The following is a 17,191-nucleotide window of genomic DNA, read 5'->3' as shown; positions in this document are numbered from 1 at the left end:
CTTGCATCGCACATCATCTCAAAAGGTTCACTCCAATCGGGTACAGTTATGACAGGTGCCATGATTAAACTCTTCTTTACGAACTCAAAAGCAGCCACACACTCGTTATCAAACTTAAACGGGACATCCTTCACCAGAAGATTGCACAAAGGTTTAGAAATTTTTGAAAAGTCCTTGATGAACCGTCTGTAGAAGCCCGCATGACCAAGAAAACTATGAACCCCCTTAACAAAAATTGGTGGGGGAAGATTTTCGATGACCCCCACTTTGGCTTTGTCCACCTCAAGACCCTTACGAGAGACCTTGTGCCCAAGAATAATGCCCTGTCGCACCCTAAAGTGACATTTCTCCCAATTGAGAACCAAATTGGTCTCAACACACCTTTTGAGAACATCGCCTAGATTCTTCAAGCACTCATCAAATGAATCACCAAACATAGAGAAATTATCCATAACACCTCCACAGTCTAACCAATCATATCAGATAAGATAGCCATCATGCATCTCTGAAATGTAGCTGGTGTTCCACATAGTCCAAAAGAAACTCCCCGAAAGGGGAAAGTACCAAATGGACAAGTAAAAGTAGTCTTCTCCTGATCTTTAGGAGCAATGCAGATTTGATTATAACCAGAATAACCATCCAGAAGACAGTAAAACTCATGCCCAGCCAATCTGTCAAGCATCTGATCAATAAACGGCAGAGGGAAGTGATCTTTTCTTGTGGCCTTATTCAGCTTCCTGTAATCCGTGCAAACTCTCCACCCCGTGACTGTTCGAGTAGGAATGAGCTCATTCTTCTCATTAGCAACCACAGTGATACCTCATTTCTTAGGCACACACTGAACTGGGCTCACCCATGAACTGTTAAAAATAGGATAGATGATCCCTGCATCCAGCCATTTAAAAATTTCCTTCTTCACCACCTCTTTCATGATCGGATTTAGCCTTCTCTGTTGCTCAACAGTAAGCTTGCTTCCTTTCTCTAGCAAAATTTTGTGCATGCAATACGAAGGGCTGATTCCCTTGATATCTGCTATAGTCCAGCCAATTGCCGATTTGAATTCTCTAAGAATTCTCAGAAGCTTCTCCTCGTCACTACCTGAAAGGTCAGATGCAATAATAACAGGAAAAGTAGATGCATAACCTAAAAACGCATACCTCAAATGTTCAGGTAAAGGCTTAAGCTCAAGAGTAGGAGCTTCCTCAATAGATGGCTTGAGGTGCTTAGGATCTTTGTTCAACTCCTCCATACCCAGAGATTCAAAAGGATATCAATCTTTCTCTTCCAGGGAGAAGCATTCGAAAATTGCAACTATTCATCCCCTTCATCATCTTCACTATCGGAATTCCCTAACAAGGCATTCTCTAAGGCATCAGATCTTAGCAATTGATCAAGTTCTGAAGTAACCACAGTATCAACCAACTCCACTTTTAAGCACTCCTCATTTTCCGTAGGGAACTTCATGGAATTGAACACATTAAAAGTTACATCATGATCCATCACTCACATGGTGAGCTCACCCTTCTACACATCTATCAAAGTTCGGCCAGTAGCCAAGAAAGGTCTTCCCAAGATTATGGGAACCTTCTTATCCTCCTCAAAATCAAGAATTACAAAATCAACAGGGAAGATAAGTTTATCCATCTTGACCGAGACATCCTCCACAATACCTCGCGTATATGTAATAGAACGGTCGGCCAACTGCAAAGTCATATAAGTAGGCTTTGGTTCAGGCAAGTTCAACTTCTTGAAGATTGACAAAGGCATCAGATTGATGCTAGCTCCCAAGTCACATAGACACTTATCAAATGACACATTTCCAATGGTGTATGGAATAGTGAAGCTTCCAGGATCTTTAAGCTTCGGAGGCAACTTCTGTTGAAGCATAGCACTACATTCCTCCATGCGAGCAACGGTCTCTAAGTCATCAAGCTTCACCTTCCTAGAGAGAATACCTTTTATAAACTTCACGTAACTAGGCATTTGTTCAAGAGCTTCAGTGAAAGGTATGTTGATGTGAAGTTTCTTGAACACCTCCATAAACTTCTCAAACTGCTTATCCGGCTTTTTCTTCTGCAGCCTCTTAGGAAAAGGAGATGGAGGATAGATCTATTTCTCCCCTGTATTACCCTCAGGGGGAGTGTGCTCAACAGTAGTCTTCCTTGGTTCCACTTCTGCTTCCTTCTGCACTTCTTCTTCTTCAGCCTCAACTTCAGATTCTGGAGTCTTTTCTTTTTCAGGATTCGCCACCTTTCCAGACCTTAATGTAATTGCCTTCATATACTCTTTGGCTTCCTTCTTTCCTGGAACTTCAGTATCGCTCGGAAGCATGCCAGGTTGACGATTCAGTAATGTATTAGCAACTTGCCCAATCTGATTCTCCAAGGTCTTGATCGACACAGATTGGCTCTTGCATATGAGCCTTAACTCCTCCAATTCATATTTTTCATTAGCTTGCGGTAGCTGCTGAAGTTAAAGTTGTTGCTTAGGGGCATATTGCGGTTGCTGAAAACCAGGAGGGTTATATTGCCTTGCTGTATATGGCTGATAAGATTGTTGCACCGTATTCTTATTATTACTCCAGCTGAAGTTAGGATGATTGCGGTTATTTGGATGATAAGTGGTTGGAGCTTGTTGCTGTGATCTATGAAAGTTGCTCACAAATTGAGTTGATTCGCTAGAAATAGTGCACTGATCAGTTTCATGCGCCCCCGTACAAAGCTCATAAATATTAGAGATTTCATTAACTCCATAATTCGCCAAAGAGTCCACTTTCATCGTCAATGCTTTAAGTTGGGCATCTATAGCAGTTGTTGCATCTAACTCCAGAATTCCTGCTACCTTTCCTTGAGTTAGCCTCTGAGAAGGATTCTGGTATTCATTAGCAGCCATCAGTTCGATCAATTCATAAGCTTCATTGTAGCTCTTAGCCCACAGGGCTCCTCATGTGCTGCATCGAGCATAGGTCTAGACTGAGCGCCTAAACCATTGTAGAAACAGTTTATAATCATCCAATTAGGCATGCCATGGTGTGGGCACTTCCTTAGCATCTCCTTATATCGATCCCAAGCCTCACACAGAGATTCTCTAGTTTGCTGAGCAAACTGAGTAAGAGCATTCCTGATTGCAGTAGTCTTCTCCATAAGAAAGAATTTAGTGAGGAACTTTTGAGCAAGATCTTCCATGTGGTGATAGACCCCGGTGATAGAGAATGTAACAAGCACTTTGATTTATCCCTCAGGGAGAATGGGAAGAGTCGCAACTTGATAGCATCTTCAGTCACCCCATTGAACTTGAAAGTGTCGCAGATCTCGATGAAATCCCTGATGTGCATGTTGGGGTATTCTGTAGGATAACACCCAAACTGAACTGAGTTCTGTATCATCTATATTGTGCTCGACTTGATCTCAAAATTCACGCAAGTATACGCGTTCGCAAATAACATAAAATTATATCTAGTTTGATCCCACAGAGACTGGTTTAGGTTAACCTTGTGATTTATGCACTTATGCAACAATGATATGGTTATTATTCAATGCTAAGACGAATAACATATTGAGTTTTGAATATACTACGATTAACTAATGAGAATTATACTAGAGAACATTAACTAAAGAGAGTAAATAGAGTTGAATAATATACGACACAAATATGGCATTCTAACTTCATTAAGTACGTCATTCAATAGCCTTTTCGTTCTTAACCTTAGCATGTAATGGTGATGACACTAATCAGATAACACGAAACTGATAAACGCCAACTTCCGTTGTACAAATACCATACTACCAGACATCCATAAAAGAGATAGAAGCTGAATAGACACCAATTATATTGAGACCCTATATGTCTATAGAATTTGACAACACAACGGTTTAATGCACAAATTATCTATCATGATTACATAGGGCAAGTAAAATGGTTAAAATTACCTACCAATCATGCATAACAATAACACATGAACCTATGCTAGCAAGGCAAGTTCTAAATCCTTAAATTCACTTTCGCTTCATTAAGAATTAACACACTATCTAATAAGTTCATGACGCTCATAAGACGAATAAGCACAACCAATACTAGGTTATCATTCAATCACCACACACTAAGGCATCGAAACAAATTAACTAAAGAAATCCATAAAATAATCCGCTAGAACCCCACGATAACGATTAGCCCATAATCAGACTCATCATCAACGTGGGTTCCGATGAAAGCATGGTATAATAAATGTAGTCTTTATACTTAAATAAACCAAGTACGAAACACAAGTAAAGGTTCAAGAATAAGAAAAATAGCATCCAACGTTATAACTTAAAATAAAGAATCACAAGATTATACTAGATCTTCTTCGCCTTAGTTGAATTGTGCTCTCCGGTCTTCTTTACTTCTTCTCCTTGGTTTTGGTACGTCTCCCCTTATGAAAAATGTCTTTATTAATGTATATATATATATGTTGTAGAATTGACCAGGGCTTCAAAATCTCAAAATCCTAGTAGAAACAAAATTCTTCTACCCCGACCTGGCGCGGCCGCGCGCTTGACCAGCGCGGGCGTGCTGAGTTTCTGTTCTTTGGGCGTGGCCGCACGCTTGACCAGCGCGGGCGCGCCATCCTCCTAAATAAAATTCTGAATTCTTTTCTTTTCCTTACTGATTTGAGCCGGTCTTTTCACGAGCCTTTATTCCAACACCATCCAAACACCAAATTAGTACCACAACCATGTTAATTTACCTGATTACCTGGAAAATGCCTGCAATGCAAAAACACTACAAAAACACGTAAAAACACCAACAATTTGAGTACAAATACACCAATTCAAAGCTTTACGGAGCGTAATAAAGTGTCATAAATGCCACTCAACACTTGGGAACTAAATTGAATATGAGCACCGCATATCGTCCATAGACGGACGAGCAAAGCAAAAGAACGATCCAAACAATTGAAGAAATGCTACGAGTATTTGCGTTAGATTTTGAAGGTAGCTGGGATGAACATTTACTGTTAATGGAATTTTCTTACAACAACATCCATCATGCAAGCATTGGAATGCCACCTTATGAAGCTTTATATGGAAGGAAATGTAGATCGCCAGTGTGTTAGGATGAGGTTGGTGAATGTAAGATTCTAGGTCCAGAACTGATTCAGCAGACTAAGGAAAAAGTAGAGCTTATTCAGAAGCGATTAGAAACAGCGCAGAATCGACAATGAAAATATGCGGATCAGACTAAAATGGATATGGAATACAAAGAGGAAGAACTTTTGTTACTAAAGGTATCACCGCGAAAAGGATTGATCAGATTTGACAAGAAAGGTAAACTAAAGCCGCGATATGTTGGCCCATTTGAGATCTTAAAGAAAGTAGGAAATGTTGCATACAAGTTCGCCTTACCGCCCCATGTGTAGTAGATTCATAACGTGTTCTACGTGTCAATACTTAAGAAGTATAATCCTAATTCGAGGCATGTGATTGAGTATGAGCCAATCGAGATTCAAGCTGATGAGTCATATGTAGAGCGACCAATAAGAATTCTAGATCGGCAAGAGAGAGTACTGAGAAATAAGTCTGTACCATTAGTACGAGTTTTGTGGAGAAATCCTATGGTTGAAGAGTCAACTTGGGAGCTTGAAAGTGAAATGTTAGAAAAGTATCCCCATTTATTTTCTTAGCGAGATTCCGAGGACAGAATCCTTTCAAGGGGGGGGATGTAACGACTGAGAAACTAATATTGTTTAATATCCTAATAAAGGTGCATTATCTATTTTATTATATCATTAAGTGTGATTGGTCATAAAATATTAGCTGTTATGTGCTATATGTGTTCCGTGTAGTTCAGAGTATTTTTCGGATATTTTATTACGTGTTAAACGCATTTATATCAAAAGTAATACGACCTAAACTTTGTTTTAATAGCTGATATTTATATAAAATAATTGTACTTATTTTGCGTAGTATGACTTATGCCATATCGATATTCTGAACATCCAGTTAATTTAGAAAAAAATTCGTTTCACGAAAAATGACTTTTCCGAGCCCCTACGGGTGCTAAAAACCCCACAAAAATCATATTTTATTTTTATAAAATCATGAGACTTTAAAATATTTCATTTCTTTGCATTTTTGAATTATTCGCAATTTTTGGAAATTTTTGACATATATTTTGTATTTATTTGATATTAAAAATTTAAAACTTATTCCCCATAAATTAATAATTAAGGGCCAATTAATTTTATTAAGAGATATAATTAAGGCTTTAATTTTAATTAGGAATATTATTTTTGTAATTATAAATAGCCTAATTATTATTAATTAATTATATAAAATTAGTATAAATCAGCAAAAATCCCCAAAATTCTCTGAAATTAGGGTTCTTGACAATCGAAGATCAAAGTTTGATTTCAAGGTGTTTCTGTTGTCCAAATCGATCATGTAAGTAACCGATTTGAAGCTTATGATCTCTACTTTCCAATTTCACTATCAATTTCATATTTAGATTCGTTGATTTTTAATTTTAATTTTAGGGTTCATATCCCAAGTTAGGGCTTTTGATTTCAGGGGTTATTGGATGTTTTAAGTGATTGATATAGCTTCTCTGTGATGTGTAAAGTCGGTTTAAGGTATCAATTGCATCAAACGATTGCCTGAAGTGATAGTTCATACTTTTAGGGTTTATGTGAGATCAGTTGGTGTTGAAAATGGACAGAAACACAGGAGATTGGTGATTAAACGAGCTCGCCAGAGTTACACGAAACTCGCCGGGAACTGAAAAAGTTCCGGTTTGTTCTTCGTGGTCTAGTGACCCGTTCCCGGATTTTGACCCGGTTTTCAACCTGGTTTCGATCCATTCTGCCACAAATCAAATTCTGAAATCCTGTTTTTGAATTTTATTATTTTACTTTTATTTTTTATAAATTCTAAAATTCAGTTTTATTTATTTAATAAATAAATAAATAAATTTAATTAATTAGTTATTTTATTTTATAAATAAATCTGAAATATTTTCCAAAATTCAGAAATTACCTATTTATTTATTTATTATCTATTTAAATTAATTAATTATTATGATAATTAATCAGTTTATTTAAATAATATGTTTTAAATTCATTTTAATTCCAAAAATTATGGAAAAATCATTTTTAATTCAGTTATTTCCTAAATAATTATTTAAAAATGTATTTGAGGTTCAATTATTTTTGAATAATTAATTATTTTGAATAATATTTAATTATTATTTATTGAATATTAATTGAACCGTTTATCCGATTTAATCGAAACGAACGCTCCTAGACTCAGAAAAATGATCTGTTTCCGATAAAAATAGTTTTAAATCTTAATTTCTTCCGAAAACGAGTCGGCTTTCGATATTTATTTATTTATAGACCCGATTAAATAGGAATACGAGTCTAATAAATTCTAAAAATTAGAAAATGAGTCAGATTTTGTTCAATAATGCGAATAATGATTCGATTTCAATTCAAAAAATATTTTAAAACCTAGAGTGACTATATAACTAATGTATTATGTGATTTATGTGGTTAATCGAGTCTTAATTTCTAGTTAATTATTATATGAGTCAGTTATAATCATACGGGTAGACAATATAGGCTACGTTGATTCGAATTGATATACGAATAAGGTATTAATCAACTAAATGAGTATTTTTCCTTGATAGATATGAATCCATCAAGGCAGCTCAAGCCAGTGTTAGAGAATTGTGATAAACTTGAGATAAATCGCGTATCAGGCAAGTTTTTCCCCTATTCTAAATTCAGAATAGTGAATTGTTTTATTCAATTTTTGACTCAACCAAATTCAATAATTCTTATTCACAAATAATGATACACAGTTATTGTTCCTTCGATCACGCTTTTATTTTGATTTCCGATTTCTCTTAATACATTGAATACTCTATTCATATTCCAATAGATTATGCAATATCTATATCTTGATGTATATTTTGATGCTGAGATAACATTAAAGTAGATCGATTGTTCTGGATGCTTGTCCTACGGACTGGATGGTCACAATTAGGGCCAGGAATGAACTGGACCCTTGAATGAATTACGGAGGCCAGAAATGAGCCTGGGTACCTTGTAATGATGTGGGACTATGTGAATGGCATAGATTCGTGTTGTATCTAGCTGATCGGCATATTACAGTACTAAGATTGTTTGTGTCCAGTCTAGTTTATTGATAATCACTAACAATGGCCTTCATATTACATTACAGAGATACACAGATACATATAGAATCTGATTTACTGATTCATATCAGATTCACTTAGCTTTTTTATGACACTATATATATATATATTGCGGACTTGTTGAGCAATTATGGCTCACCCTTTTTGTTGTTACTCATTTTGTTTTTCAGTAAAGGAAGAGATTGAAACTCATTCGTACCCGAGTGGTAAAGAAGCGAGTCAAGAGGCGGGACCCTCTGGCACCAAGGGTGTTAATCCCGATCTAAGAAGAGAGCTTTGAACTTCCTGAACAAGTGTAGTATAGATAGATGTAGTGTGTATTTAAATAAAATGAATTTAGCTTTAAAACATGTTTAGATAATGGGTTTGTAATAAATAGAGTTCTGTAAGACTTCAAATTTAGGATTGTAATAAATATAGTTTTTTGTTCTTGTCTTCATACCTTAACCTTAAAGATCCTGAGTAAGAATATGAAGGTGGTGGATATATATATATATATATATATATATATATTTGTCTAATTTATTGTACATGTTTTCATTATATTAGTGATTGGCAAGTAACCCCCAAATTCAGACCCTGGATTTGGAGGGCGTTACAGCTCCCAGGCAAAAGGAGAGGAAATGAGTGAAACTAAGCATGCTATTTCTTTCAGCATGACAAAAAAGAATGAGAGGAATCCCTCCTTAGATGGTGAAGGTGAGGGTGTTAGGGTGGTGAGCCAAGGGGGACCCTTGATGAAAAAAGAGAGAGAAAAAGATAAAGGTAGGTACAGGAGAGATAAGGTTGGATGCCATTGCAATTGAGTCAATGAATGTCAATGAGGCTGAAAGGAAAAGACTATATCAGCAAGAATACAGAGTTGTTATAATTTCTATTTCCCTAGATGCTGAGACATTTACTTATCCTGTTACAGCCTACCAAATATTGGTTGTTCAAGGCAATGAGGAGGCCAAAAAGATACTTAATCTAGTACACACAACATCATCTATGCAAAGGGATAAGGATACTTTATCCTCTATACCTTCTACAGCTGATGATGTGGACTCAAACTTTGGAGCTCATGGTAATTCTGAGTTTGAGGATGATTTTGATGATTAAGCTGGCACCACCTTCGAGGGAGATGAAGGCCCTAGTTCTTCTACACAAACTCAAGATTGAATGCTGAGTAATGATTGCAACTACCATCATTTTACATAAAAAAATGTTCAAAAATCAGTCAAACTCAGTCAGCCATTCAAGACACTACATATGCCAACACCAAAGTTCTCGTAGAAACCCATCTTGAGTCTCTCCAACTGCACAAAATTCAAAATCTCAAACACACTCAAGATGTGGATGACCATGATGAATGTAGTTGAGGGTGTTAAGAAAGAGTTGCATGAGAAGATTGAACAGAAGCTTCCAGAGTCAACAATGAGAGAAATACAACTCAAGCTTAGGAAAGAAAGTGACTTGGCAAGGAAAGTTTAGGCCCTCACAGACAGACTCTTCAAAGTTCAACATTCTATGGTCAAGATACTGGAAGGCCAAGCAACACAGACTCAAATCCTTCAACAGTTGGTGGCTGCTCAAACTTAACCCCTGCTTTACTTGATGCTAACAAAAAGGGGAGAAAGATGTGCATATTTAAGTTAGCAAAATGATAGTGCCAGATATTACTATCTCAAAGCCACCAGCCTTGGACAACATTGATCTAATCAATCTTGCAGCAGTTGAGCTCAAAATAAAGGAGCAAAGGAAACAGAATGATGAGAGGATTGCAAAGGTATTTGGTTCAACTGCTAATCAAGAAAAATCTGTGAGGCATTCCACACAGTTGAAGCCAATTACTTGGGAATCTATGAAGCTAGGAAAAGGAGAGAATGGTGAATCTTCAATGAAGAATGAATTCAAGAATATTGTGGTGCTAAAGCCTAAACAAGCAAGTGCCATATTTTTAACAAAACACCCAATATTGGTTGATTACTCTCCTCCTAGACCTGATGAAGAAAAGCTGATGAGTGAATCAATTTCTAGTTTTAAAATAACCAAGGATGCCATCTTAAGGCCAAGAATAACAAGAATTTACCGATATGGAAATATGTTGTGTGTAATGACTGGGCACCCTCAGTTTGGAGAAGCTAAATATGAAGAAGGGAGAAGATTTTGAGCTCAGAAAAGGAAGAAAAAGCAGGCCATTAAAGGATTTAAAAGAAAATTAGAAATGCCTGCAACTTCAATTGGAACTGAAAAATCTTTATCTGAAGAAAAGCAAACGCCAAAGAAGTCAGTAAAAGGGTACTGAAAGGTTGGAGCCAAGAGGAAGATTATTGAAGATGAAGAAATGGAAGCTGAGCCAACACAAGCTACAACCACAAGTCAACAAACTATGCCCATTGTGGAGCCAGTTGAATTAAGGTTCATCCAGGTGTCAATATCCATGGTGAACCAATTATACCTAAGGATGAACCCATAGATTCAGACATCATACCTTTTCCTGATCTAAACCTTCCACTACCAGTAAAAAAGAAGACTTCAAGAAGGAAATACAAAGGAATCAAGACCAACCCACTTCAATTCAAAGCCATCTCCAAGCCAGAGCCCACAGTAAATAAGGAGGATCAACTCTTCATATGTGACATCAAAGAATTCTCAGACATCAATGTCTATCTGGATGAGCTAGAAGAGATAAGAGGGATTGATGCTTCATACAAGCTACTAGAGAGATTGGTGTTTAGATACAAGGGTGGCAAGGAGATTGCATGGCCTCTCTACAGAAGTTTCAATGAAGGCTATAGTGTTCTAGTGAAGGTGTTTTCTGCTATGAAGAAAGATTTTGGATTTACTAAGGTGGCTAAATCAGAAATGCTTAGCAAGATCAGCCAAATCAGACAAAGCTGGAGAGATTCAAATGCACTTCCTAGAGTTTTGAATATCCTATATACTGGTGATAGAGTGCATTAAAGACCATACTGGATGATGGAGTTTAGAGATGAAAAGTTTGTCTGAAAATTTTGTAGACTTGAAGACCAGCTGCAAATATCAAGCAATGATACACTCAGAGAAATGCAGGAGATGTTGGATATCAACTGTAATATCTGGAATATAATGTGAAATTATTTTTATCAATAATTAAATATTATGTGATTATTATGTGAATTTTGTTGAATTATCTGTTAATTGATATTTGTGTTTGGATGTTTAAATGTGGTAACATTTGAGTATTTTAATTTTTATATGTCCAAAATAAAGTATAGATAATTTTGATATTTTCCTATTAATTTATATGTTGTTATATGATTTTATAAAGGATTTATGGATTTAATAAATTATTTTTCCGAGTAATTATAAACTATTTTATATAAACAGGAATCGTCAGACTTCAACTATTTTTACGTTTTTACAACCCGGAAGTCTCTGGAAAACTTCTTTTTAACCCAATATGATTATTCTGAGCATTTTCCGTGTTTTGACTTTTTCGATCCGGAGTACGGTTTTACCCGTGCGGTTCCAGGCGCAAAATTTTCGATACAATATTCGTTTTGATAAATCGAAAAAACCCGTATTTTCGAGAAACGGGATATTTTGATTAAAATATTATATTATCTTCTCGTAATTCGTGTAACCAAATCGCTGAGACCAAGACTGTATACAAAAAGCCTGGTTTTGATAATTATCCCAAAACCGGTACCGAATTAGATCTGTTTTATCAATACTTAACGATTAAGTATTCTATTTTTATATCCGATATGATCCAACGGGGTACCAATATTCCGTAAATATAAATAGCCATTACCGTATTTTATTTTGAATAGATAATCATTATCAAACAATAAAAATATATAATTTACAGAGAAAAACCCTAATATTCAAAGTGTTCTCCAAGATAAAACCTAAAACAAAGGCGTTTGAGAAATCGAAATCAAGCGTGTGAGTAACCAAAACAAAGCTTATGAAGAGTACTTTTAGAATCTGTGGCTTGTTTTACTACAGAATCAATAGGTATTTTTCTATATTTTTAATTAAATCCGAATTAAATTGGGTTTAAATATGAATTTTTGATATTGTTGGTATGATTTGATGATTACATGTTGTAGATAATTTGATTCTGATCATTTTGGTATATCATATGTTGAATTTGGAGTTCAATAACATATAGAAATTTGTGTTTCATTCTCGAATTAGTAAAATTAAGGTTTATATAGCTATGAATGTTCTTAATTGATTTTTGGGCATTTTTTGATTTAAGGGTTATCAATTGAATTACTTTATACCAATAGGTAGATCTTTTAACAAGCAATTGATTGGTATAAGTTTCATGAACAGAGGATTCCGAGAAGGGCTTCGCTGGAGTTTTAAACTCGATGGCGGCGGAAAGTTCGACAGAATTTTCCGGCCAAATCCCGAATTGTTTGATGAAAATGATGGCAGGGTTGTGTTTCTGGAAGTAAGGGGATCAATCCCTGTTAATTTGATATTGTTCTGGGCAGTTTACCAAGTGGCCGGTAAGCTTGGGGTCGCCGTTAATGGCGAACACCGGCGAATCGACGGGGAAGGTGGTTAAATTATCACTTTGCCCCTGTATTTTTTAAAAACTTACAATTCAGTCCTTGTTGTTTGAAAAACTTGCAAAAATAGTATTTCTGTTTTAAAAATTTTCAAAAAGCTTATTACTGTTTATTTTATTTTCAGAAAATTGTTTTTAATATTTAAAAATTCCAAAAATCATTATTTTTTATTCTGAAAATTATTTTTAATTTAAAAATAAATCTTGATTATTTAATTAATTAATTTTAGGTAACAATTAATTATTTAATTGGTTGATTAAGTTAAATATTAATTTATATTATTAGTTATTAGTTAATTTTAATTAATTATTTAATTAGATTTACTTATTTCTTTTAATTTAAAATTTTAAAAAATAGTTTTGAGTTTTAAAATTATTTAAAATTATTTACAAGGCTCGATAATTATTATTAAATGATTTTAAGTCAGATTTTGGGTATTCGAACCTTGTTAATTGTTTATAAAATGATTCTTCGACCCATTTTAATTCCAAAAAATGTTCAAAAATTCGTATTAAATACCCGAAAAATCATTTTAACCCTGAACCTTCTTTAAAAAATTATTTTTATCGAATATCTTACGTGCTATGTGCTATATGTGATCTGATTGATGTATAATATGCTTATTTGTATATTGTTTGACGATTTTTATCGTAACTTTCAATCCGTACGTCGGATTTGGGTAAAACGAATCGTAGATAGGAGCTTGTAACGAATAGAATAAAGTGAGAATGAGTATTGATAGATACTTGTGATTTCTAGAAGAGGAAGCGAGGCATAGAAAAGGAAAGCAAGTAGTCGGTGAGTAAAATTCGATAGACGAGCGTAAGTGAAGTGAAAGAAAATTGAGATAAGGCAAGTGTTCTGAATCTTTCTTGAAATATGTTGCTTAGTATTCCAAATAGTCCTATTTTATATTGCAAGTGTTTTGAAGTACTTAACCCTAAACCCTAATTCTCCTTGTTGATCTTGAGCCATAAGCCTTATTTTTTGTAAACCATTGATTGTTGAATTCCCAGATACGAACCACATATATATGATACTACTCCACAAATACATACATACCATACACTGATTACTGAAATGGATTTTCTTAACATACAACCCTCATACCTCATACATCAAAGACTAATCCTTGTAACCATTAAACCCGTGTTCTTCTATTATCTGATTCTCTTAAAGTCTGGAAGCCAATCTTTATACATACCTTGTTATACCTCTATGGTGTTTACGAATACCCTATGTTTTGAGATGAATGTTGTTTATAATTCTGTTTATAGAATTACATTGTTTATTCTGTTATGCTATAGAATTGGTTGGATTTCTAAATGTGGACCAGATTCGTTGTCAGACCAGATTCGTGGTTGTATTAGGCCAATGTGTGCCTTGGATCTAGTATATAGAGCAGAGTTGTGTGCATTGCTCGGGGTTAGTGCGTGAAGATGATGCTAAATTCTTTATACAACTTCAAAACCAGATTGAGGAGAATGATAAGAGGCTGGGAAAGAAGACAGGAGATTCAAGGAAAAAGAAATGATATGCTCAGGCTAGAGGAGCATATTTAAAATAACTGTAAATATTCCTTACCTTCTTGGTTAAATTTTCAATTGAAGCATTTTGCAATTTATCTACTATTTACTGTAATATTCTCAATTAGGGTATTTTTGTTATCATCAAGTAAACCTGAATTTATGCCTATAATTCTATTAGACATAAATTGGGAGAGATTGTGGGGAATATGTTGTAGGCTTGATAATAACTTACAAAAAAACACTCTAAGTAGATATGTTAAATGTTTTTGTAGCTTTCAACGGATGCTCACATTATTTATCCATTGAAAGAATAGCTTATTTAAATAAGTTTGTAACACATTCTATATACTAGATTAGCTGGGGGATTTGGGAGTTTTAGTTATTTCTAAGTCATGTTGACTACTAGCAAGATATATAAATAGGTGGGCGAACTATATATAGAAGATGCCTTATAATTTTGTATAAGTGAAAGAGTATCAACTGCTATGGAATATAATTCAACTGCTAATCTACAAAGCTTCAATGGTTGACCCTATAAAGCTCAACAGATAATTCAGAATACTTTCAATAGATGAGTTAGTCAAGTTTCAACGGATGTTAGATGAAGCTTCAACGGATAACACCTATGAAGTCTCAACGAATAATTAATTCAAATAGCAGTTGAAAGGGACTTGACAGTCACATGGGTATATTGTATACAAAAGGAATATGGCAGCCTGGAATTAGGATTTAGAAGAAAATGAAGCATTTCCATTTTCATGCAAAACGGGGACGTTCAAAGATGCAGTATCTAACTGGATTGCATTGGATAGAGAAATAAAGAAACATATAATTGGACCTAGCTAATAGGTTTTACATTTTGTCTTCTTTTCACATGTGACTTGGTGATATAAAAACCAAGAGTAGCTAGTAACAAGAAAAAACTAAGAATTAGAAAGCATTCATGCACATCAACTAGAGAGTCTTTGTAAACTGTATTCTTAGCACTCTCAAGTTCTTAGTTGTGTTACTTGTAAGAAGTTGTGTACAACTTTATATCATATAGATTTTTTCACACACAGACACAAATATATATATATATCTGATGGAAAATTCAATCCACCACAAAGTTTTTAAATGTTTGTTTATTTACTTTGTGTTCTTGAATACTATTCTTGTTTATCCGCACATTAGCATATTCAAGCACAGTTATATTTTGTAAGAAGTTTTCAGAATCTCAAAAAGTAACCAGAATTCCATTCAAAAACCCCTTCTATAATTTTGTTGATAGATTTTTAGGGAATAACAATAGGGACATGTCAATTTCTAGGATATATGCCAGTGTCCTGGTTTAGTAAGAAACAACACTCAGTTTCTATTTTTACAACTGAGGCTAAATACATTGCTTCTGGCAGTTGTTATGCACAGATTCTATGGATGAGAAATTAATTATTCGATTATGCTCTACATGTGGACAAGATTATAATCTTCTGTGATAACACAAGTGCCATTGCTATTACTAAAAATCTTGTGCAGCATTCAAGGACAAAGCATATAAATATCAAGTATCATTTTATTAGGGAACATGTCATGAATGGTACTGTGGAACTTTATTTTGTTCAAAGTGAGCAGCAACTTGCAGACATCTTTACCAAGCCACTTGATGAATCAACTTTTACTAGGTGGGTAAGTGAGTTAGGTATGCTAAACTACTCTTAATTTACTATATTTGATGTTTATACAATTTGTTATGCAGCCAGAACTAAATTTGATTTTCTTGATCAGGTCTTGAAAAAGTGAAATTTTGGCAAGTCAAAATTACTCTTTCAACGGATAAGGATTATCCGTTGAAGGTAAAGATATTTCTGGATGCATTGTCCCTCAACAGATAATGGTGTATTTGACATCCGTTGATCAATCATAATCGTTGATTCTAAAATATCATTCATTGATATATATGTACAATCTTGTTTGTATACGTTGATGGACAATTTTAGAATTTCTACAGTTTAGTTTATTTTTAAACGGTTATTTTTGGCAAATATCATTGGATATTTATTTTTATTTTAATCATTTATGTGTCTTAATTTGGAAAAGTATAAAAGCCAATTTTACTTTCAGATCTCACTTTTATCTTTCTCTAATTTCACAAGGCAAATTTCACTCTCTTTCTTCCCCAAAACCCTTTTTCTCTCTGTAATTGCAAACTCAGCAAAAATGGCACTAGTTGTATAGATTATGTCACAGACAAGATTCGTGTATGAGAAGAACTTTGTTCCTCTGGTGGATAAGAGCGTTGCACATGAGGAATTTCATAAAATGATGGAGTTCATTAGCAACTGCAAACTCAAGTACTCTATGCTCGAGTCACCAGTTATCTACTATGAAGTTGTTGAGGAGATTTGGACCACTGTTGTCTTTGACTCGAAGGACATGACCATTACCTTTACCGTCAAAGGAAATAATTATTGTGTAAATTCTGATACGGTCCAATCTTGCTTTAAATTGCCTGAAAATAACACAGTTACTCCACACACTGACATGATGTGATTAACATGCTTAAGTCCACGGGTTATGCTTTAGACACTGCTAGTCTAGGTAGAATTAAGAGAAAAGGGACTTAGAAAAGAGTTGAGTTATTTGTGTGATGCTTTTATTAAGGTAATTTCTGGTAAAATTAGCAATTTTGATGCTATCACCTCTGCATTGCTTAACATGCTTTATATGCTTCTATTTGATAGTTACTTTAATTTCAGTAACTATGTCATGCTAGAGATAGGGTATAAACTAAGGGACATTCAAAAGAGACCTAGAAATGTGTACTATGCTAGATTCTTTATGATGCTAGCTAACCATGTTTCTAAGGATTTGAAAATTGAGAACCCAAACAACAACTTAGATTGTTAGGTTTATGAGAAAAGGGTGCTTACAGATCTT

General features: G+C 34.7%; 1 non-coding gene across 1 annotated transcript; it reads left to right on the top strand.

Moving 5' to 3' along the window:
• The first annotated feature begins 3,021 nt into the window (after nucleotides 1-3,021).
• On the top strand, nucleotides 3,022-3,128 carry LOC141676066 (small nucleolar RNA R71). Its single transcript, XR_012556676.1, has one exon. It is a non-coding gene; the product is annotated as a small nucleolar RNA R71 (small nucleolar RNA).
• The last annotated feature ends 14,063 nt before the right edge of the window (nucleotides 3,129-17,191 follow it).

This window comes from Apium graveolens, chromosome 7 (assembly GCF_009905375.1).
Source record: "Apium graveolens cultivar Ventura chromosome 7, ASM990537v1, whole genome shotgun sequence".
Classification (NCBI taxonomy): Eukaryota; Viridiplantae; Streptophyta; class Magnoliopsida; order Apiales; family Apiaceae; genus Apium; species Apium graveolens.
This window is presented reverse-complemented; position numbering and strand designations above follow the sequence as displayed.